Here is a 25343-nt window from a genome sequence, read left to right on the forward strand (position 1 = left end):
ACTTCAAACATAGTTATCCAAAACTGTTTATCGACCAGTCTACAATTTTAGTACATTATTTATTTGATAAAGAGATAAAAAAAAAATTGTGAAAAATTTAGATTATATGTCAACACAACTGGACGTTTAATGTACATTGTCAGTACCAATATTAGATTACAAAAGTCAGAAGCCCTAAAATTCAATACTTAGTACGAGGTTATAAATTATTTATTGAAGAAAGTTTACTCTCCCAAGAATTGCGTGTGCCTAAAGATGTTCAACTAAAAAAAAAAATTTGTTTGATCAATATTTTGAGTAAAAGTTTAGTAACGAATGAAGTTAATATAACGTGACAGGTTTTAATTTTATTATAATAATGTTATGATGTTTTGTGCTTGTATGCACGCAGAAATTCAGACTAGACCAGATTGGACTAGATTGATTTATTATACACACAATAAATACAATAATAGATACAAGCCCATGTCAGCACCAATATATTAAACATATTATTTATTTTTTATTTTTATACCTTTTTAATGCATCCAAAAAATGTGTATTAAGTACCTAACTACGCAAACAACATAACGGCACAGAATGTTATCAAAATCATATATTTTATAAATGCTCACGCAACGAGTATTAGATTTTTCTAGATCTGCTTCGTTTTAATTACCTACAAAATATAAATAACACAATACATACCTATAACCTACATGTTAATTATATTTAATCACTGTTTGTATGTTTCACAAAACGCTGTATTAAATACACAAAAAACATGTATACCTAATACCCTAATGGAAGTTTAATAGTTATTTTTTTTCAGTATTTCAGAAGATTTAAAATCTTTTGTTATAACTGTACGTATAAAAGTTGACAATATTTTGGGCAAGAGAGTACAATAATAATCATCAACTCTTGGTTACTATTCACAAAACCCTACATATACACGTTCTAAAAAGATACATTTTTAGTAGTACTCCGATGTAACTCAATCAATTTGTTTTATAAACGTCATACAATTTATACTCGCGTGCAATAATTGTTTCAACAAAGGTATTGATTTATTATTAGCAAACGCGCAAAAGATTTCAAAACGAAATACTTTAAACCTTAGGTTTTGTTAAATTAAATTAAAAGCGTAGGCATTTGTCAGCACTCCTTGACAGATAATCTAACTATATGCACGTCTAATGAGGTTACTTAGGTCAACTTGATTTTAAGTGTGTATTAAAATATATCCATGACTCGGGAGAAACCTACACAATATAAATAGGCTTAGGTACGGCCGGCAAGTCATTCGAAGTAAATACAGTTATTATTACTATTGTAAAGTCGTTTCTCACACCGTTCCGTCGCCATGAATTCTTCTAAGTACGCGGTTTTGGTTTGTTTTTTGGTTTTGGCGTTCGCTTTCAACGGCGTGAATGCTTATTGTAACCCGGATGATTGTTGGGGTCTATGCCGAGGCCAGTACAGTGGGGTGGTGTTCGGAGAAACTCGAGGAGTATGCGAATCTTCGAACAATGACTATTGTCGGTGTTACGGTAAACCCGTACATCCACAATTTTTCTATCCCATAGGTCCCGAGCGAACACTCAATTGAAAATGGTAAGTAATAAAAAACGATATTTATTCATTACAAAAAGAGCGCAACGGTCCTATATATATATATTTTGTTATTTTGGATTTGATTACCATATGTAAGCCTCGGATGTTGATGGCTTTGCATTTTTTCTTACTGATTAATCGTCATTGTTGTTTTAAACTTGATGTTTAAATTTGTTGTTTAAAACATCATCAAAATGAGTAAAATTAAATTTTATCCTGATACATAAAATACCCTTTTAAAAAAAAATTGCTATTTTATTTACCGTATTAAAATAATAAATACCCATTGGAACAAAAAAAATTAAATATATCTAATTTGTAATAGTTTTAGTATTTTTAGTGTTTTACTAAAAGGGAATTGTGTCTTTTTGAATACAGCTTTTTAAAAAAAAAAAGAATAGAGTAATGTAATGCGCTATCAACCTTAGAAACTTGTAAACTGAATCGTAAAATTAACTTTTTAAATAAGGAATAATTTAATCATTACGACCGTAATTAAGCAATAATTAATTGGGTTTTAGTTAATTAACCATCGTAAATAATTTATTAATATGGCGTACTTAGTATTTAACATATTGTTATAACTATTTTGTAAATATTTGTATTTATTCACATATAATTCTGTTAGGTTTGCCCAAAAGGGTGTATTTTATAATTTTTATAATACCACTCAATTGTACATTGTAATCGACTGTTTTTGTTTTTTTGTATTTTTTAGCTTAAGACATCGTCTTTAACACCTTGGTCAGTTCAACGTGAAAATCTCAAAATTAATGTCACAATTTCTTAGAAAGTAGTTTTTCTTTTGTAATACTATTTAGTTTTCTAACTAAATAGTTGGAAACCTACCATTTCCACTGGTATTCAAACTACACTATGTGAATTGGAGCATAGAAAATATTAAAATACCGGTTATTTAAAATTGTTCGCAGTAAAAAATGTTTTTTAATATTTTTATTATATGACTCAACTGTACATTGCAATCCACAAGTTTTGCTAAATTATCTATACTATAATTTATAACACAATAACAAAACTTTTTATTTTCAAAAGATACAGAAATAGTTTTCATTTTAGATTGATGTGATTATGTCGAATGTAATTTGATTTGTCATGTTAAAATTATACTTACCGTTTTTTTTTCTTTTGTATTTTCCAGCTCAAGATATCGTCTTAAGCATCTTCTTCAACGAGAAAATCTCAAAACTAATGTTACAATTTCTAAACATTGGAATGTAGTAATTTTTTGTAATACTTTATAGTTTTCTTTATTGAGTTACACATTGGAGGTAACTAAATAAAGTTATGTGTAGATAAAAAGTAATGATACTTACAATAAACTCAAATTTTACTGAAAAATATGTTATTTGTTTTAATATTTTTTTATTTACTAAGGACAAATTATTATAGTCAACGGGTGTGTAAATTATCAAAGTAGAGTATTCACTACTAATTATTACAATTAACAGAAGAGCAAAATATTCATAAGCGATTAATAACTTATACGTTTGAATTGAAGTAATTAATTTAGAAAATATCAAATATTATGACTTAATGATGGCTATAAGATTACTTTAAATAGAATAACGTTAATCGTTCAAAAAAAAAAAAAATAGTATAATCTATTTTTAGTATAATTTCTTGTAACCAGTGTGATTTCCATCATAGGCCGTAACACAATCGAAGTTGTTATAAAAAAAAAACAGTGATTTAGTAAAACAACAAATCTAAGTAAGAACTGGTTCGCTGATTAAGATTTACAAATATTTTACAGTTTCTGTAAGTGAAAATTCACAGATAATGGATGGTAGCGGAACGAAATGAGCTGTTTGCTTAACATGTGTATTTACTTGATACTTGTAGTCTTTTACAATTTTACGCTTGTCAATAACATACATTGTAAGAAAATATCATTTTATCGAGACAAAATTATACCTCAGACCTCTTCAATATGCATAGCTTGTATAGGGGACGGTGAGTTCAATATCTAGATTATAATATTAACAACATAGGAATTATAAAAATTATAGATTATAAAAAAAAGTTTAAGCATATAAATAAACGACCTAATTTACTAAAAAACAAAAATTTACCTACTTACTAAATGGAACATGTTACTTAGAACTAGAGATTGTGCATAACTAATTAATTATTTTTTGCTTAATATTTTAAGCTGACTTATATATATATATTTAGTATATTTTTTTATATAAGCGTTTACCACGTTTTTGATTAATATTAACAAGATTTATTTCTTTCACGAATATACTATTTTTAGATTATTTATATTTAATACATATTTGAATGATTTAAATTTAAAAAAACAAGTATTGAATAAGTCAGGAAATGTAATCTAAATGTTCATTCCCTTTTAGATTTTTATCAATAATAACATTAATATATTTCAGACTTGTTGATGGTTTATGTTTAATGCACTTGTTATGGTCTATAGTGTTATAACAATCACTCAAGTGGATCATGCTTATCTCCTAATTAAATTATTTGCCGTTTATACTCAGAGAAAGAAACTAAGAATGTATCTTTAGTCATAGTATGATATTTTAAGTTATTATAATGTACACGTTTGTGTGGAAATCTAAAATGTCAATCGACCAACTTAGATTAGTGATATAGGCATGAAAACTGCACAGTTAAAATTTTAATTAAGGGTTCATTAACCATATTTTTGAAAAAATGATGGGATTCTGTGTCCTATACAAATTAAAAAAAATTGGCTGTTTTTAACCCTGGCCAATTTTTTTTTTTTTTGGAATTTTCTTTGAACTAATTAATATTTTTTATAAACGTCATACATTTTATACTCACGTGCAATAATTGTTTAAACAAAGGTATTGATTTATTATTAGCAAAACGCGCAAAAAATTTCAAAACGAAATACTTAAGACATTCGGTTTTATTTAATTAAAATAAATGCGTAGGCATTTGCCAGCACTCCTAGACAGATAAACCCACTATATGCACGTCTAATGATGTTAGTGAGGTCAACTTGATCTATGCGTGTATTAAAATATATCCATGACTCAGGAGAAACCTACATATAAATAGGCATAGGTACGGCAGGGAAGTCATTCGAAGTACATACAGTTATTATTACTATTGTAAAGTCGTTTCTCACACCGTTCCGCCGCCATGAATTCTAAGTACGCGGTTTTGGTATGTTTTTTGGTTTTGGCGTTCGCTTTCAACAGCGTGAACGCTTATTGCGTTCCGTGGGATTGTGAGGCTCTTTGCCGTAGCCAGTACGGTGCGGGGTACACAGGAATTCGAGGAGTATGCGAATCTTCCAACAATGATTATTGTCGGTGTTATGGTAAACCCATAGGTCCACAAACATTTTATGCTTTTCCTATGGGTCCCGAGGAAAAGATCAATTGAAAAATGGCAAGTATTAAAAAACGCTATTTATTTATTCCAAAATTTGCACTACGTTCCTATATATATTTTGTTATATTGAATTTGATTATTGGATGTTGATGGCTTTGCATATTCCTTCTACTGTTTAATCGTCACTGTTCTTTTAAATTTGAAAACACCATCAAAATAATTATAATTCAATGTTATACTGATAAATAAAATACCTTTTTAAATAATTACCCTAAGTAAAATGTTATTTAAATTATGTCAAGTCAGCTAAAATGTTTATCTGACTTCAATAAAAGTATTCAATTGAATATTTTGACATTTCAACACGTTGGCAACAATGAGGGTAGTCAAGTTCTCTCACCGCTCAAGCTTATTGTGTACCCTGCCAATTTTTTAAAGTCTCTCTCTGTGTACTGAGTCATTAGTTACTTCATTATTTATAATAAAAAAAAAAATATTTTACTAAAAATACTTTATTTCGAACGTTTATTATTTATCCATCAACATCAACAAAGCAGTCATTAACATCCGAGCTTTAACTATATGCTTATTATACAAATTTTTTAACTGTACAAATTGGATAATTTTCTAATAAAAAAAAATTGGGTTTGGACCTTATGCGATTTTTTTATTGTGGCAAAATCTAACTTTTCACTAAGTTTTAAAAAAAATTGCTATTTTATTTACCGTATTAAAATAATAGATACTCATTGGAAGAAAAAAATGTAATTATATCTATATATATTGTTAATTTGGATTTGAGTACCATATGTAAACTTCGGATGTTGATGACTTTTAAAGAGTAGGTTAGGTTAGATATGAAACAAAACAATTTAAATATATCTATTTTTTTTATTAATTTTAAAAATTGTTAATTATTATACTATAAGGTTATTGTATCTCTTTGGATACAGCTATAAATAAAAGGAAAAGGTTAAAGTAATGCGCTATCAAATTTTGAAACTTGTAAACATGATCATTTCATTAACTGTTTAAATAAGGAATAACTTAATGACTGCGACCGTAACTAAGCAACAATTAATTGGGTTTAAGTTAATTGTTGATCGTAAATAGTTTATTAATGTAGTGTACTTAGTATTTAACATATTGTTATAATTAATTTGGTAAATATTTGTACCTCTTTACATATAATTCTGTTAGGTTTGCCCTAAAAATGTCAATAAAATAAAGTTAAATGTTTATAGCCTTATGATATAAAAATAATTTACTTTTTGTTTTTATTTTAAAAAAAATTACAGAAATTTCAGTACACTTTCTATAATAACTATTATTAAATAATTTTACCAAATCATGAGTTATTATAACTTTTTTGCCATTTCCACTGGTATTCAAACTACACTATGTTAATTGGAGCATAGAAATTATTAAAATATCGGTTATTTAAAATTGTTCGCAGTAAAAAATGTTTTTTAATATTTTTATTATATAACTCAACTGTACATTGCAATCCACAAGTTTTGCTAAATTATCTATACTATAATTTATAACACAATCACAAAACTTTATGTTTTCAAAGATATAGAAATAGTTTTTATTTTAGATTGATGTGGTTATGTCAAGCCTTTCTCGTATGTAATGTGATTTGCCATGTTTAAATTATGCTTACCGTTTTTTTCTTTTTTTTTTTCCAGCTCAAGACATCGTCTTAAACATCTACATCAGTTCAACGATAAAACTTCAAAAATAATGTCAAAATTTCAAAACATTGCAAAGTAGTAACTCTTTTGTAATACTATTTATGTTAGCTTTTATGTGTTTTACATTAAAGGCAACTAAATAAATGTATGTGTAGATAACAAATATAGATTTTTACAATAAACTTAAAATATTATAACTGAAAATGTTGTGTTTTAATATATTTTTATTTACTAATGCCAATTTTTTTATAGTCAACGGGTGTGTAAATTGTCAAAATTGAGTATTTAATATTTAAGCTGTTAGAACTATTCGCTAATAATTTTTTATAATTAACAGAAGAGCACAATATTCATAACTAATTAATAACTTATACATTCGAATAGGCGTAATCAATTTGAAAAATTATTAGCACTGATTAGTAGCAGATAAGAGCGCGCAACAATACGCCGTTCGTACACACGATGATGCCAATAGAACAAAAAATGATACTTTTTTTTTTCGTTTCTCACATCTAGTAGAGCGCGTTTGTACTTAAAAAAATTGAACTTTGTGTAAACCTAAAGTCAAAAGTGTTACTTGAGCACAAAACTTAATATATCATTCTGCATAGATATAAATAAAATTGTTTTAATGATTTGATAACAATTTCTTTAAGATTTTAAGTGTTTTTTGATAAAATATACGCAATCTGCGAAAACACAGTTTTCCGGCAATTAAAAAAAAACTATAGTGCCGAATTTTTTTTCCGTTTAATATGTTATGGATACATATGAGTTCCAACTACTGGCAAATTTTCAACCCAAAGGTTTTAAAATTATGGCTAAAAACCCCGAAAAACAAAAAAACTTGTACCCCCCTTAGGGGGGTGGGCATTGGGTAAAATTTCAATTTGATACAACTGACGTGCGCGGGCATACCAAATAAATATTTCTTATAAATTTCAACTCGATCCGACTCATTTTCTCGAAGCTATAGCCAGTAAAAGTTCTAACTTAAAAACTCGTACGGTTTTTTTTTTGTTTTTTCAACTTTCGTCTGTGAAGAATTAAACTTTTTCAACTTTTACCCCCGTTCAAAGTACCAACTAGATGAAAATTGCGATCTATAGAGTTGCTATTCGAAGGAATTGGTCCAGTATTAAAAAAGTTACAGTGTATACAGATAAAAAAAAACACACATCAGAGTAAAACCAATACCTGCTCGCTTTGCACCGAAGCTAAAATAAATAAGTTTTTGGTTTTGAAACGTTTTGCGCGTTTGCTAATAAATCCATATCTCTGTTTAAACAATTATTGCACGCGTTTATAAAATCTATGAAGTTTAAATACAAATTAATTGAGTTTATTCGGAATAATAACTAAAAATTTATCTTTTTAGGACGTGTTTATAGTTTTGTGAATAGGTAGTACCCAACCTTTGGTTGACATTTGTTATTGTACTCGTTTGCCCAAAACATTGTCTATTTTTATACGTGCGGTTATAACAAAAGTAAAAAATCCTTTAAAATACTAATAAAAAACAACTATTGAACTTTCACTATAGGGACACAATTGTATAAGTATATAATATTATTACACATTTTATACATAAATTAAAAAGGAGTAAAAAGTAAATAATAAAATGTTTAATTAATTGGTACTGACATCATTATGGAAAAAAATTAAATTTCTTATTAAACCCTATGATACACGAGTGGTTCACCATAAAATTAACACCCTGTATTTTTTTTTGTTCCTATTAAAAAAAATGCCAAGTTTGCTGTACTTAGAATAATAAGATTAAGAAACAAATAAAAAATGATAATCTAATTATTAATATTGAGTTGATTTATTTTAACTACGTGTCGTTTCTAAACCATACATTATGTTCTTTTTTAATCACTATAATACATTTGATATTTTATTATAATTTATTACAAGTGATAAAATTATTAAACCAGCTTTTCACGAGTGGAAAGAAATACAGGGTTTGCTTTTATTACATACATTCGTACCTTGATCTATATCTATATCTGTATAAGATAGATATCTGGTTGCTCTATGTATCTTCAGTTAACCAACCTCAAACAAGTCGATTAAACATTTACTTAATAGCAAATATTTCTTTGTGAAATAATTATTTAAGCTAAACAAGTATTAAGTTAAATCACTAAGGTATTTATTAAGAAAATACATAATATTAGGTTCATGCTCCTCAAATAGATGGTTTTGATAACATTCTACACCGTAATGTCGAGTGCGCAGTCAGTACTTTATACATAAATTTAACTTTTACTTATTCATGTTGACATATAAAAAATTTTTTTTAACCTTTACTTTTTTCGATAAAAGTTAATTCAAAACTGTTATTTTCATAACTTTTATTATCTAACTGGATTTATAAAAGTTTTTATTTAACAGTTATTATAAACCATTTTTATGCATAAGCTTAATGAAAAAAGTATTAGGCTTTTATGTTTTTATTAATAATAAATGTAACATATAACTTAATAATAAATTTACTATACTATGGGTCATTCCACGTAGTGGGTGTGCGACTATACTTAAAAATTGTTTGACATTTTTAACATACATTTTTTGTAGGTCCTTAATGACAACAAAATTTTTTAAAAAAATTTTGAAACTTTATAACTGGTAATAAAATAATTACTCTATCACCAAACTTTTACCAAATGTTCTACTCACTTATAAGTAAGTATTGCATAAATTTGGAAAATTTTCGTTCAGTCACATTTTGTGTTTTGGGTCATTAAATTAGGTAAGCAAGATTTCTGTAAAATACCCATGTTTGAAGCCATAAATTAAAAACAAAAAAAAATTGATTGGTTCAAAGATGATAGTGGTCAAAATAACATAACTTAAATTTTATATGAATAAATTATTTGGTTATAATTTTTAACTTTTTGGCCCTAAAAGAGTTTTTGAAAAATTCAAAAAAATAATAAATTGGTCAGGGTTAAAAATTATAAAAAAATGTGGTTAGAAAATAGAATCACATAATTTGTTTAATATGGTTAAAATACACCTAATTAAAATGTTAACTGTGCATGTCTATACCACTATCGACGGTTAAATTACAGAGTCATTAAGGACCTATAAAGAATGTATGACATGAACATTTTTGAAGTATAGTCGCACACCCATTAAGTGATTTCACGTGGAATGACCCCTATGCATTTAAAATATTTTAAAATATTTTAAAAATTTAAATTTCAAATGATGATATAATATTAATTTAATATAAGTAGAGTTGAAGAGACTTTTTTTGAGTACTGAGCAGTCAAATAATAACGATCTTGCATCATAATTGAATTTTTTTGTAAAGATAACTTTTATTTTAGATGAAAAAAATAAAAGTTTAACTAAAATGTATGTTTTGATTAAAGTTTTATGAATACAAATTTTTTAGACAATAGTCTAAATTCTGCGTGCACATACCCACTCACACATCATAACAATATTATAGTAATATTAAAACTTGTTACGACAAAATTTCTTCATTCGTTACTGAACTTTTACTCAAAATATTGATAAAACAATTTTTTTTTTTTTTTTAGTTGAACATCTTCTCTGTACACAACCACTTGGGAGAGTAAAACATCCTTTCTTAAATCATTAAACACCTCGTACTAAAATACCGAAATTTAGGGCTTTTGACTTTTGTAATCTAATATTGATACTAAAAATGTACATTAAACGTCCAGTTGTGCTCCTGTCGATCCGACAAACGGAAGAAGAAATTTTATTTTATTTTCATAATATTTTCATACAATAATATGATCTCTAAATTGTTCACATTTGTTTTTTCTTTTTACCCATTTCCCAAATAAAAAATGTACTAAAATTGTTGACTGGTCAACAAACAGTTTTGGATAACTCTTTTTAAAATTATTGAAGTTTCAAGTTTAGAGCAGGTGGAAAGTTAGAGTGTAGTATTACACTTATCTGCGCGCTCTTCCCCTCCCATCGTAATTTTTAAACTCGTATAACTTTAAAAATATTTGTTCAAAACTGGTTATCAACTAGTCAAAGTATTTAGTACATAGTTCTCAATTAAAAAAGTCAATGAAATTTATGCGTTACCATTTATGTTTCAAAATTTGCTACCAAAAGAACTAAGTAGGGGGGGGGGGTAAAAACCAAAACAAAACTTGGAAAAATTTAGATCAAATTGTATAAAAACTTAGTAAAAAAAAAAAATTTAATTTCTTATTAAACCCTATGAGATATAGAGTGGTTCAAGATAAAATGATCACCATTTTTTTTTTTTTATACAGAACCAAAAAAAACAATACTTTTTTATTTGTGTATGATATACATATTATTTTGTGCTTATACTCGGTATTCATTACGACGGTAAATAGTCAAGGGTGGAAGAATTTCAGTTTTTTTTTATATTTTTACTACTAATCAATACAATAATACTATTTTTCGGAAAAACTATCTTAGCATCCCGTTCCCTTCAAATTCTACCTTTTGGATTATAATTTTTTTTAACCGTTGGGATTCTCGACTACGATTAATAGTAAAACAAGTTGGTCGGGCATTATAGGTTCCTACACGAACGCCAACGTTATAACTTGACACTACAAACCATAACAATTGTGTTATATATAAAACATCAAGTATGTAATATTTAGATGTTATTATTGATGGAAACCTTAAGGGGAATAAACATTTAGATTACGTTTCCTCACTGATTGGAAATTTGTTTTTTTAATTTAAACCTTTTAGTCCCCAGGCACATTACAACGTGCACAACTTTTTTTTAAATATTATTTTTGTGATAACACTTTTACGTGTGATAACGATTTAACTTAATAGACAAGGTGAATTGATTTTCAAACTCGATATAAAATTAACACTGAACGTATACAGAGTGACTATTTTATGGTGAACCACTTAATATCTCATAGGATTTAATAAGAAATTTCATTTTTTTTTTCATAATGTATTTATAAAAAGTGATCTGAATTTTTCTCAAATTCTTTTTGTAAAACAAAATTGTATTTATATTAAAAAGTTATTTGAAAAAAAAATAGTTTAAGTGAAAAATTGTATATGTCTTTTAAATTCAGAAAATATATATATTTAGTTAGTATTATTATGTATGGACAATATTACTGCATGTATGAATCTTATTAAAAAAAAAGTAAAAATATGATAATTAATACTGGATTAATTCATTTAAACAGTTAAATGCAAATCGATCTACCTCAAGTGAATGAAATAGTGTGTATTATTATTGATCATAGTTGTGATTATCATATTTAATATTAATTAATTGTGATATGACCTATTACGGAAATCACACTGGTTCAAGAAATTAGAAAACTAAACATAATATATTGTGGAAATAACTATATTTTAGTTAAACGATTAAGGTAATCTAATAGCCTTTACCTAATATTGTGTTGTAAAAAAATGCATTTTTATTTATTTGCTGACAATACACAAACGTGGCCAAAATGATTGTGTTTTTTTTAAGTCATAATATTAGACATTTTTCAAATAGATTACGCCTATTCAAACGTATAAGTTATTAATTATTCATGAATATTGTGCTCTTCTGTAAGTTATAAAAAATTAGTTGCGAATAATCCTAACCGCTTGAATCTTAAATACTCTATTTGGACAATTGACACACCCGCTTATCATAAAAATTTGTCCTTAGTAAATAAAAAAAAATATTAATACACATAAAATTTTCAGTAAAATTTCAATTTTCACGTAAATATCTATATTTGTTTTCTACATATAAATTTAGTATACACCTAAAGTTAGTTTATATTTACACATAATAATATTATAAAAGAATTACTACTTTCCAATGTTTAGAAATTGTGACATTAATTTTGAGGTTTTCTCGTTGAACTGACGTAGATGTTTAAGACGATGTCTTTAGCTAGAAAATACATAAGAAAAAAACGTTAGGAGATTTATTCATTCGTGAAATGAATAAATCTTGTTAACATATATTAGAAATCGTAATAAACGCTTAAATAAAAAATATACTAAATAAAGATAGATGTTACACTACCGATAGCATCTGCTACTATCTTAACTTTTATGACGTAGTTGATGTTTATTTTATCAATTTTTATTATTTAATAAAAAACAATTTGTCAACAGAATATAACTAACTGGGTATGGATTTTATTAAGTCACAGTTGATATAAAATCGATTTGGACTTGAACTTTTTGCGGAATGACTGAATTTAATTTAAGTAACCAATTTAATTTTAATTTGCAGCCATTTCGTGATGATGTTACCTTATGACAGAAGTCAGAACTAAGTTGGTGTTAGAAACATCTGTCATGATTTATGTCTTGTATGCTAGGTATAGGTTAGGGAAGTAACGTATTAAACCTCAAAACTGAATGTTTATACGTACACAGTGTAGGTAATAACATGGTTGAAATATAGAGGTTATTGCACATCGTCTCTAATTGTTATCTTTATGCATTACATTACAGTTACATATTGTATATTATTAGTCAATGTAAAATGCAATTTTCCAGATACTATTTTTTAATATTTCAAACAAATTTGTATGATTTAATGATTTTTTTTTGTTTACATTACTAAGATTTATAACTCAGTAGTGTTTTTGTCATTTTTTTGAGCTTTTGGTTTTTATAAATAACAGTGCTATGTTTAATATTATTGAAAGAATAGTTTCATTTAAGAAATTTACAAAAAAAGGTACTTTTGTGGACTGTAATTTTTTGGAGGATTACTTGACATTAAAGAAATGAATCTATGTAATAAGTTGTTGTTGTTTTTTAAATGTTACAGGTAAATATTAACATTTATGTAATCTTTTCATCTATACCCGTGTGCAACTTTTTGTTATGATAACTTTGTTATATACCTGCAATTATTGTTATTAATACTATCATAAATTATGTCTGACGGTATGCTTCTATTATAAATGGGTATGTATTTGAATTTTTATAGACATGTTTATGATGACGTTAAAAAAACTATTTGCATCACTATAAAAATGTGTATTTAAGTCAAGAAAATTACAATAATAATGTCAGGACTTCTATTAATCTAATATATGTGCTTTATAAATACATGGAAATTGTTGTGTATATGGATTAATCATATTGTTATGTGGTGTAATAAAGTTGTTTGACGTCTAGAGTTGTATTTCATGTGTCATAGTTAATTTTTTAATTTTTTATTTTAGGCATATTTTTTTTTAAATTCATTATGTTAACATGGGGAGGAAAAGTAAACGAGCCCATAAAAGCCTTCAACATATACGGGATTTAAGAGGAAACAAAGAATATTGCGCTGATGAAAGAGAAAAAGATAAGTAAAGAAAAGGAGTTGTACATTTAAATCCTGCAAAAACATTACATCACAATATCATAATGTTAAAAAATATGAAAAAACGGTAGGAAAATCCTGACGTGAAGAAGAGGAATTTAGAAGCCACTCGTAAAAGACTACAAGATTCTGTCAAAAAGGAAAAAAAAACAGTACAGTGGGGTCGGTGCATAAGGGGACGGAGCATATTTGGGTCGGGGCATATTGGGGACGGGGAGGTCACAGGTTCACAGGAATTTTTAAATCTGAAAGTGATAAAATCGCTTTCGAAAAACGCTTCGATGCAAATCGGTAGTTAGTATTTTCAAGCCAGTACAGTCCAAACCAAGCACAGTATAAACCAGCAAAGTTAGAAAGTTTTAAATGAAGATTCTGTATTTACAAATGAGCATCAAAGCGTTAATTTGAAAGTGATTTTATCCGAGAGGACTACTACAGTAGAGTATTGGCATAATGTAATCAAAGCAATGAGGAAACGGAGAGGTCACAGGTCTACAAGAATTATTATAAATCAAAGTGATAAAATTGAATAAAATCGCTTAATTGAATTAAATGCGTGGTCACTTCTAGACAGATCAACTGAATGTTTGAACGTCCTCTAAGGTTACTGAGGTCAACTTGTTTCTATGTGTGTATTAAAATATAGCCATGACTCTGGAGAAACCTACATATAAAATGGCCGGCCGGCTAGTCATTCGAATCAAATACAATTATTAACTGTAAAGTCGTTTCTTACACCGTTCTGTCACCATGAATTCTTCTAAGTACGCGGTTTAGGTATGTTTTTTGGTTTTGGCGTTCGCTGTCATCGGCGTGAACGCTTATTGCAACCCGGATGATTGTTGGGCTCTATGCCGTAGCCAGTATGGTGGGCCACTCACAGAAATTTGAGGAGTATGCGAATCTTCGAACAACGACTATTGTCGGTGTTATGGTAAATTGAAAGATGTATCAGTCTTAATTCCTAACGCTGGTGAGCTCAAATTCAATTGAAAAATGGTAAGTAATAAAAAACGATAATTATTTATTCCAAAAAGAGCGCATTGATCCTGTTTTTCTATTTTGTTATAATAAATTTGATTACCATATGTAAGTTTAGGATGTTGATGGCTTAGCATATTTTTTTTATACAATAGTTTTTTAAACAAAGCTATTGATTTATTGGCAATTATTTTTTTTTATCATTTCTTAAATCCGTTTTACGCAAATGGACTTTAATATCAGAATTTGTTTCATCATCAAATCTATCCTATTATCTATTGCGAATTAAAAATCCATTTCAAATGTATTGAAAATTTGCGTGTTCGGTTGAGGTAAATAAGTACAAAACCAAAAGCTTTTAGTTTTTTCGATCTTTGTAGTGGTACACTTTAACATTAATTAAATGCGTAGGCATTTGTCAGCACTCCGAGACAGATAAACCGACTGTTTGCACTTGTGGGTTACTGAGGTCAACTTGATTCTATGTGTGTATTAAAATATATCCATGACTCAGGAGAAACCTACATAATATAAATAGGCGTAGATACCGCCGAACAAGTCATTCGAAGCAAATACAAGTATTAATATTGTAAAGTCGTTTCTCACACCGTTCCGTCGCCATGAATTCTAAGTACGCGGTTTTGGTATGTTTTTTGGTTTTGGCGTTCGCTTTCAACGGCGTGAACGCTTATTGTAACCCGGATGATTGTTGGGGTCTATGCCGTAGCCAGTACAGTGGGTCGTTCTCAGAAATTCGAGGAGTATGCGAATCTTCCAACAATGACTATTGTCGGTGTTATGGTAAATTCTTTAATCCAGTAATCCTAATGCCTGTGAATCCCGAGAAAAAGCTCAATTGAAAAATGGTAAGTATTAAAAAACGCTATTTATTTATTTCAAAAAGTGCACTACGATCCTATATATATTTTGTTATATTGGATTTGATTACCCATATGTAAACCTCGCATGTTGATGATGGCTTTGCATATTTTTTCTACTGTTTAATTGTCACTGTTCTTTTAAATTTGAAAACACCATCAAAATAATTATAATTCAATGTTATACTGATAAATAAAATACCTTTTTAAATAATTACCCTAAGTAAAATGTTATTTAAATTATGTCAAGTCAGCTAAAATGTTTATCTGACTTCAATAAAAGTATTCAATTGAATATTTTGACATTTCAACACGTTGGCCACAATGAGGGTAGTCAAGTTCTCTCACCGCTCAGTCTTTTGTGTACCCTGCCAATTTTTTAAAGTCTCTCTCTGTGTACTGAGTCATTAGTTACTTAATTATTTATAATAAAAAAAAAATATTTTACTAAAAATGCTTTATTTCGAACGTTTATTATTTATCCATCGACATCAACAAAGCAGTCATTAAAATCCGAGCTTTAACTATATGCTTATTATACAAATTTTTTAACTGTACAAATTGGATAATTTTCTAATAAAAAAAAAAATTGGGTTTGGACCTTATGCGATTTTTTTATTGTGGCAAAATCTAACTTTTCACTAAGTTTTAAAAAAAATTGCTATTTTATTTACCGTATTAAAATAATAGATACTCATTGGAAGAAAAAAATGTAATTATATCTATATATATTGTTAATTTAGATTTGAGTACCATATGTAAACTTCGGATGTTGATGACTTTTAAAGAGTAGGTTAGGTCAGATATGAAACAAAACAATTTAAATATATCTAATTTTTTTTATTAATTTAAAAAATTGTTAATTATTATACTATAAGGTTATTGTATCTCTTTGGATACAGCTATAAATAAAAGGAAAAGGTTAAAGTAATGCGCTATCAAATTTTGAAACGTGTAAACATGATCATTTCATTAACTGTTTAAATAAGGAATAGCTTAATGACTGCGACCGTAACTAAGCAACATTTAATTGGGTTTAAGTTAATTGTTGATCGTAAATAGTTTATTAATGTAGTGTACTTAGTATTTAACATATTGTTATAATTCATTTGGTAAATATTTGTACCTCTTTACATATAATTCTGTTAGGTTTGCCCTAAAAATGTCAATAAAATAAAGTTAAATGTTTATAGCCTTATGATATAAAAATAATTTACTTTTTGATTTTATTTAAATAAAAATTACAGAAATTTCAGTACACCTTCTATAATAACTATTATTGAATAATTTTACCAAATCATGAGTTATTATAACTTTTTTAACATTTCCACTGGTATTCAAACTACACTATGTTAATTGGAGCATAGAAATTATTAAAATATCGGTTATTTAAAATTGTTCGCAGTAAAAAATGTTTTTTAATATTTTTATTATATAACTCAACTGTACATTGCAATCCACAAGTTTTGCTAAATTATCTATACTATAATTTATAACACAATCACAAAACTTTATGTTTTCAAAGATATAGAAATAGTTTTAATTTTAGATTGATGTGGTTATGTCAAGCCTTTCTCGTATGTAATGTGATTTGCCATGTTTAAATTATGCTTACCGTTTTTTTCTTTTTTTTTTTCTAGCTCAAGACATCGTCTTAAACATCTACATCAGTTCAACGATAAAACTTCAAAAATAATGTCAAAATTTCAAAATATTGCAAAGTAGTAACTCTTTTGTAATACTATTTATGTTAGCTTTTATGTGTTATACATTAAAGGCAACTAAATAAATGTATGTGTAGATAACAAATATAGATTTTTACAATAAACTTAAAATATTATAACTGAAAATGTTGTGTTTTAATATATTTTTATTTACTAATGCCAATTTTTTTATAGTCAACGGGTGTGTAAATTGTCAAAATTGAGTATTTAATATTTAAGCTGTTAGAACTATTCGCTACTAATTGTTTATAATTAACAGAAGAGCACAATATTCATAACTAATTAATAACTTATACATTCGAATAGGCGTAATCAATTTGAAAAATGTCTTATATTATGACTTGAAAAACACGGTCGTTTTGGCCACGTTTGTGTGTTGTCAGCAAATAAATAGAAATGCATTTTTTTTACAATACAATTCTACGTATAATCTATAAGATTACTTTAAATAGAATGACGTTATTCGTTAATAAAAAATAATATAATATTATAATAAATATGAAATGTTTGGAAATGGAAAATGTTACTTAGAACTAGAGATGTATCAAATGTCTTTCGCTTAATAATTAAAACTGACTTATATTGGTATTACATTTTTTGCACATTGCAGTTCGGACATAATTTACACATTTCTGAACACAGAAAGTTTTAATCTTAATTTAATTAAAATTGGGATAGTTAATTAGATCTACTTTGATTGTGTTTATGTTGTATGTTGTAAGCTGTTTATATGCATTTTTCGTAATTGGAAAAAAAATATTTTTAAAGCTAATTTATAGAACATCAAAATCATTATTAAGTTGGACGGTAGTGTAACATCTATCTTTATTTAGTATATTTTTTATTTAAGCGTTTATTACGATTTCTAATATATGTTAACAAGATTTATTCATTTCACGAATGAATAAATGTCCTAACGTTTTTTTCTTATGTATTTTCTAGCTAAAGACATCGTCTTAAACATCTACGTCAGTTCAACGAGAAAACCTCAAAATTAATGTCACAATTTCTAAACATTGGAAAGTAGTAATTCTTTTATAATATTATTATGTGTAAATATAAACTAACTTTAGGTGTATACTAAATTTATATGTAGAAAACAAATATAGATATTTACGTGAAAATTGAAATTTTACTGAAAATTTTATGTGTATTAATATTTTTTTTTATTTACTAAGGACAAATTTTTATGATAAGCGGGTGTGTCAATTGTCCAAATAGAGTATTTAAGATTCAAGCGGTTAGGATTATTCGCAACTAATTTTTTATAACTTACAGAAGAGCACAATATTCATGAATAATTAATAACTTATACGTTTGAATAGGCGTAATCTATTTGAAAAATGTCTAATATTATGACTTAAAAAAAAACACAATCATTTTGGCCACGTTTGTGTATTGTCAGCAAATAAATAAAAATGCATTTTTTTACAACACAATATTAGGTAAAGGCTATTAGATTACCTTAATCGTTTAACTAAAATATAGTTATTTCCACAATATATTATGTTTAGTTTTCTAATTTCTTGAACCAGTGTGATTTCCGTAATAGGTCATATCACAATTAATTAATATTAAATATGATAATCACAACTATGATCAATAATAATACACACTATTTCATTCACTTGAGGTAGATCGATTTGCATTTAACTGTTTAAATTGTAACGGTCACATATAGCCGCCCGTTACCACTCGCCTCCAAATATGCATTATTAGCAGTTTACCCCGATCAGCATGTAAGCCATTATAGGTAGGGGAGACAACAGACATACGGGACAATGCCAGGGGCACCGATGCCCAGTTAGTTGACATACTACCATCTTCGGACCGCGACCTAATTATTCTAAAGCCTATCATTATTATTACCTATTATTTCACGTTACATTACTATTTTATATTTCTTTTAACTTTACCCGTACTCGTGTGTCCGTTCAACTCCGCCATTACCTGGACTAACTACAGAGAACGCTTTAGGATCCAGGTAGAGGTGTAATATATATGTACATAGCTTTACTTATTTAATAAACCTGTTTTCGTTTCGTTGCACACTTGAGAGTTAAGTTATTTAGAGGTACGATCGCCTGTTAAGCTCCTCAGGCGATATAGCAATTATACAAAGGAGACTTTAGGGATATTTAAGTGTAGATACGGCCTAGCCATCCGTCCCGTCTTCGGGTCCACTAATTTAACCCTACCGACTGTCGTTTCGGCCTAGCCTAGCCAAGCAGACACGTTACAATTTGGTGGAGGCGCCGATTTTCGTTAGTCTTACCTCAGGGAGGGACCCTAACATTTTTAAGGGAATAGGCGACGGACACGACCCCATATAATTGTACCTGCTATTTTTAATTAACTCTCAGGTTGTAGTAAAGTACATTTTGTTTTTTATTAAGTATCAAATTGCATTTAAATTCTAAATTGAAATATAAAAATCGATTGTAATTATTTTTAATACAAGAAAATTAATCATTATGGCTGGTCATAACATATGCGAACCCCAAATATTTTTGGGGCATATAACTGAAGATGTTGTAGATTACTTTTATACTTTTGAGAAAATTTCTGCCGCAAACAACTGGGATGACAAAAAAAAGACAATTATGTTTCCATTATATTTAAGAGACCAAGCCAAAAAATTATTTCAATTTATCGAGGTTGAAAATATAACTTTAACGTGGGAAACTTTAAAGAAATCCTTTTTGGAATTTTATAATACAGAGGATAAATTGGAAATATTAAGGGGGAAACTAATGAATAGGAGACAACAGGAGAGCGAATCGGTGCAGGAATTCGTCCTGAACGTTACAGCGGAATGTCGTAGGATAGACAAAAACATGGAAGAGAGTAAGATTATTGATTATATATTAGTTGGGTTAAATAAGGACCTAATTTAGATGGATGGTTATTGGAATGTAATAAATATGGATAATTCAACTTTAGAGGCTCTAAAAAATAATATAAAAAAGTACGCAGAACATGTATCGAGACGTAAGAAAAATGCTAATCCCGATATAGAAGCCCTAAAATTACAGGTAGAAGCTCTAACCAGACAAATTGAAATAGACGATCAAATTAGGCAAATTAATTTAGGCTCTATCAATAATTGTACGGGTAGTTTTAAGGATAGAAACAATTTTTTAGGCCCGGTAAAGGTAATTATAACATTAATAGTTATGACGATGGTCGTAATATTAATAATAGAAAAATCATACAATCAACAATGGTATATGAATCCTAATGGTAATAATTATAATGCATGGTCAAATGATAATAGCCAAAGACCACCCCCGTTAGTAGAAAATATAAGTAGCTGTTTTATGAATAACAAAAATGGTCTAAGTAATAACCTAGTAATTAGAGGTATTTTAAATAATGTTGGTTATAAGTTCACTATTGACTGAGGAGCAAGTGTAAGCGTTATTAATGAATCTTTACTTCCAAAAAATCAATATATTAATTCATTTGGGCAAACAAAATTATATACTGCGAATGGTTCGCAACTACATTTTGTAGGAAAAACAAATATTATAGTGCATTTTAACAATGTGCCGTTTGAAATAGAATGTGCAGTGGTAAAAAATTTGAAAGGTAATAGTCTTTTAGGCATGGATTTTTTAACAATCTATGGAGGTATAATAAATTTACGTAAATTGCAGTTATCTCTTAGAATAAATGACGAAGAAATGGTTATTAATTTTTTGAAAAATAAAAATAATAGATTTAGTATAAACACAATTGGAAATAATAACGATAATATGTATAGGACTCACAATAATATGAGTAATAGGGGTAGCCAAAATAATTATGATATTAGGTGTTTCAACTATAAAAGACATGTAGATAACTTTAACTATAAGACTCATAGGACAAACCAAAATAATTATCAGGATACTAGGATAAATCACGGTACGAGTTTTAACAACTCTATGCATAGCGCTCGTAGGTCTAATAATAATAGTATTACTAATAAGAATATTAATTTGGGTAACTTTAATTATAATAAATACAATAGATATCCTAATGGAATAAATAATTATAAGGTTAGAGATGTATTCAATAGGAATTATAAGACAACCCAAAATCGCTATAACGGTACCAGAAAAATTAACTTTAATTATGCCAGTAACAATAATAATAGGTCTACTTGTAGTAGTTTTAACAGTCAAAAGCCCTATTTTACTAGAGTTCCATATGTATCTAATGAGAATTATAACACAGGGAATGTAGCCTATAATCCAAGAAGGGAAAGTTGTGTCCAAACTCCAATTCCCTTGTTTTCCCCGTCTTTTTATAGATATTCTAATAGACATTAAGTATAAGAAAAAGGAAAACATTTTAATTTTTTTTTATTTAACTTATTTTTCATTTGAAGAGTATAGATATACATAATTTTTTTTTTAGGAATCTTTTAAATAATTGCGCGCAGTTATATAAATTGTTAGTTTTCTAGTATGGCAGAAACAGAAAATACAATGTACGACCTGAGCGGCCTATACTATTAAGGATATGATAAGATAGGTATTGCGTTATACATTTGTTAGGTAGTGTTTTTAAAACATACATAATAACTCCCACGATGTAATTACCAGGAATTCAGTCCTCAGTAATTTTTTTTCTCTCTCTTAGCCTTTATTTAGTTATAATATCGAAATCCGACACGCTCTTACAAGGGAAGGTCACAGTGATGGCGTGACGGATTTTCTTCAAATTGCGAATAAATGTTATTTATGAGAAATAAAAACACCCTTATTCGAGCGTTTGTGCCAATGCGTCCTAATTCCAGAGATAATCAACTTTGAAATTTACATATTTTTTTGGTTAATTTTAAATAGACCTATTTTACACACTGAAAAACTAAATGTGGTGCGGTCGAGCGTGATCGGTGTTTGGGAGTGCGCGGTACCGGGTTCAACCCTGGCTGCCGCCGCAGCACTTTATGCATTTTTTTACAACTTTTTTTTAACTTTTATGGTAATTTATACTGCAAGAAGTCTAAAAACTTATAAAATATTTATATTTTATTACTACTGAATACATTTTTACCCTTAAAAGTACTTGATAACCTATAAAAGCCCAAGGTACATATTGTACACATTTCAGATTATGCAAAAGTTACCTGACTTTAATATTGTTCAGATAACGTATATTGTTATTTTTTAATTGTATCATTGTGGGAGAACTTGGTTAAGGACAATAAATATGTCATCACATAAATTACAGATTGGTAATCATAATCATAACACATATGACATATCTTAACTCCATACATCCCACCCGGGTCGTAATTTCCCCAATGAAGATAAATTATAATATCACCATCAACATTAATACACTACATTGCTTAACAGAGTATAAATGTATTTTTTTTAGTTTTAAAAAAAATATTAATTAATAACCAATAACTATTATAGAAAAATGGAAAAAAATTATTTTTTTAGTCTTACAACTTTACAGGTTAAATTGCACTATACAATAGTGCAATTATACAAAAAAAAATTGTTATTCAATTATCAGTACGAGAAGTATAATAAATGACGAAAAACCGAATGGAATATAGGTTATCAAGTACTTTTAAGGGTAAAAATGTATTCAGTAGTAATAAAATATAAATATTTTATAAGTTTTTAGACTTCTTGCAATATAAATTACCATAAAAGTTAAAAAAAAGTTGTAAAAAAAAGCGTAAAGTGCTGCGGCGCTAGCCAGGGTTGAACCCGGACAAAATAATACACATAGTATATAAAATACAGTAAATATTATTATGTATATATTCAAAACGAATTTACACATTGAATAGATAAGAACGACACATATTTGCAGGTTTCAAACAGATATTTGAACTATTGAAACTTAAGGAAAATCTTCCGTTTACACAAATGCTAACGGTTCATTTTATAAAGTGTTATATCAATATTTGTTTATAGTTTTGTTATTGTTTTTTACTGAAAACAATTATTCCAATACGACAGATGCTATGAAACGTTTTTGGTTTGGTCGTTTGTTTGGGCAACTATTCAAATGTTTGAACTAATGTCTGGCATGACCGTAGAACACCGACGTTCCAATAATTATAGCGAATAGCTGTTTTATACATTTAAGATAGGTACAATAATATTCTATTCAATTGTCCTTATTTAAACATATAATTTAACAAACATTTATAATAATTACATTTAATATTTAACGATTAACCAGACAATTTTTAATTAAAAAACTCCCAGAAGGAGTTCTTCATTTCTTTATGATTCTTTCAGGCTAATTTCCAGCTCTAAAGCCCGTGAGGTGGAGGGTCGTCAAAATTTGAGTTTAAGGCAATGTGTGAATAAAAGTATGCCTAACCAATATGCATTAAACATTTCTACTGGATCTGACCTGTTTTCCCGAATGTCCTGTAATCTAGTTAACACATATTTTATTATTGCGTTCTTATTTTCTGACCTATTTATTTATTAATTTAACTCGTCTTCATTCTTTAATTTGTCGCAGTTAAAAAAATTGTAGTTTCTGTACAAATAAATATTTAAATTGGGATAATTTAATACAATAATATTAAATCCTAATGTACAAATTGAAGGCGTTTGAATAAGGCAATAAACATAATGGTTTTTGGTCAACAACGTTGGAGCATTGCTCCACCACCCGTCTTAAATCCGAAGCTTAAAAAACATATAAAGTAACTATCCAAAACTGGTAATCGATCAGTCAAAATTTTCAGCAAATTATTCTTAACAAAATAAGTGATTTAAAAAAGTAAAGCAGATAGGTGAAATACAAATTGTGGTGCCTGTACTAAACAGTAAAAAATAATTGCTTACACCCCCGCTAATTGCACCACTGTCAGTTTCCTGTCTACAGATTCAAAACCTTTTGTTTTAAAGTTATTTCATCATTTTTAGTTAGGTACAGTACCTACATAAAGTACACTACCTGTGAGATTTCCTTTCCCATTATTCCCCGACCCCACTGTACTGTCATTTTATAATATTCTAGGCGTGAATCATAAAAGCACATTTTGTATTTTTTCATATTAGCTTAACGCTTAGTTAAAAATGTGCTCAAGCAATCGTGTACGATAATGTTTTATAAAATGTTACGCACAAAATAATACACACAGTATACACAAAGGAATATTACCAAAATAAAATAAAATATCACCTAGAGTAACCATTTTTAAGAAGGTTTCTATAAGTAATAGTCAAGAAAAAAGTGGTTTTAATGAATTTCGACCAGGACAATTAATTTACCGTTAACAAAAACCATTTTAGTTGATAAAATAGTACATTTTTTGTCCATCGCACAGGCTGAACTAGTGATCCGATGAGTAATCTAAAAACACATTTGAATTCGTCATGAAGTTTATTTGAGATCAATCAGCGTACTTTTTAGATATCTTATTCCTAGTACGCATAAATTTGAGGTGCCCCTAATGTGGGGTTTTCTCCTCATGTTTATCATATGTATAGTTTATAAAAATACTCATTGTAAAATATAATTTACAGATTGTATGTTTTTCAATAAAAGTCATAATTGTAAAAAAAAAAAAATGTACGCATAAAACACGTTTGAACATTTTATACAATTTCAATTTTTTAAATAAAATTTGGAAACATGTGTAATAGATAAATTTAATTTTTAACCATTAACCAGAGAGTATTTTTATTTACAAAAGTCGTTTAAGAAATTAACGGGGATTTTCTAACAAGCTGTTACAACTAAATAATACCAAATTTATTTTTTATAGATAAAACATGTTCATGTATAAATTTATTGATATTAT

General features: G+C 27.8%; 2 long non-coding RNA genes across 4 annotated transcripts in view; both read left to right on the top strand.

The window, feature by feature from the left end:
- Nucleotides 1–1211: 1211 nt before the first annotated feature.
- On the top strand, nt 1212–6842 carry LOC126839492 (uncharacterized). 2 transcript variants are annotated; one of them, XR_007685897.1, is made up of 3 exons: nt 1275–1596; nt 2315–2340; nt 6633–6842. It is a non-coding gene; the product is annotated as an uncharacterized LOC126839492 (long non-coding RNA). The 2 variants fall into 2 exon arrangements; XR_007685896.1 differs by lacking the exon at nt 2315–2340 and having other exon boundaries at nt 1212–1596.
- Nucleotides 6843–15200: 8358 nt separating this feature from the next.
- Nucleotides 15201–25343, top strand: part of LOC126839490 (uncharacterized) — a 28725-nt gene continuing 18582 nt past the window's right edge. Inside the window, exons 1-2 of one of the 2 annotated variants that reach the window (XR_007685894.1) lie at nt 15201–15827; nt 17480–17689. This is a non-coding gene — a long non-coding RNA (uncharacterized LOC126839490). Of the gene's footprint in view, nt 15828–17479; nt 17690–25343 lie in introns of those variants that run through there. The other variant, XR_007685893.1, reaches the window with a different exon arrangement.

The sequence above is a fragment of the Adelges cooleyi genome, unplaced genomic scaffold (assembly GCF_023614345.1).
Source record: "Adelges cooleyi isolate 19-005CV unplaced genomic scaffold, UGA_ACOO_1.1 ACOO_flye_CR_arks_rails_tigmint_CR_PRNA_306, whole genome shotgun sequence".
Lineage (NCBI taxonomy): Eukaryota > Metazoa > Arthropoda > Insecta > Hemiptera > Adelgidae > Adelges > Adelges cooleyi.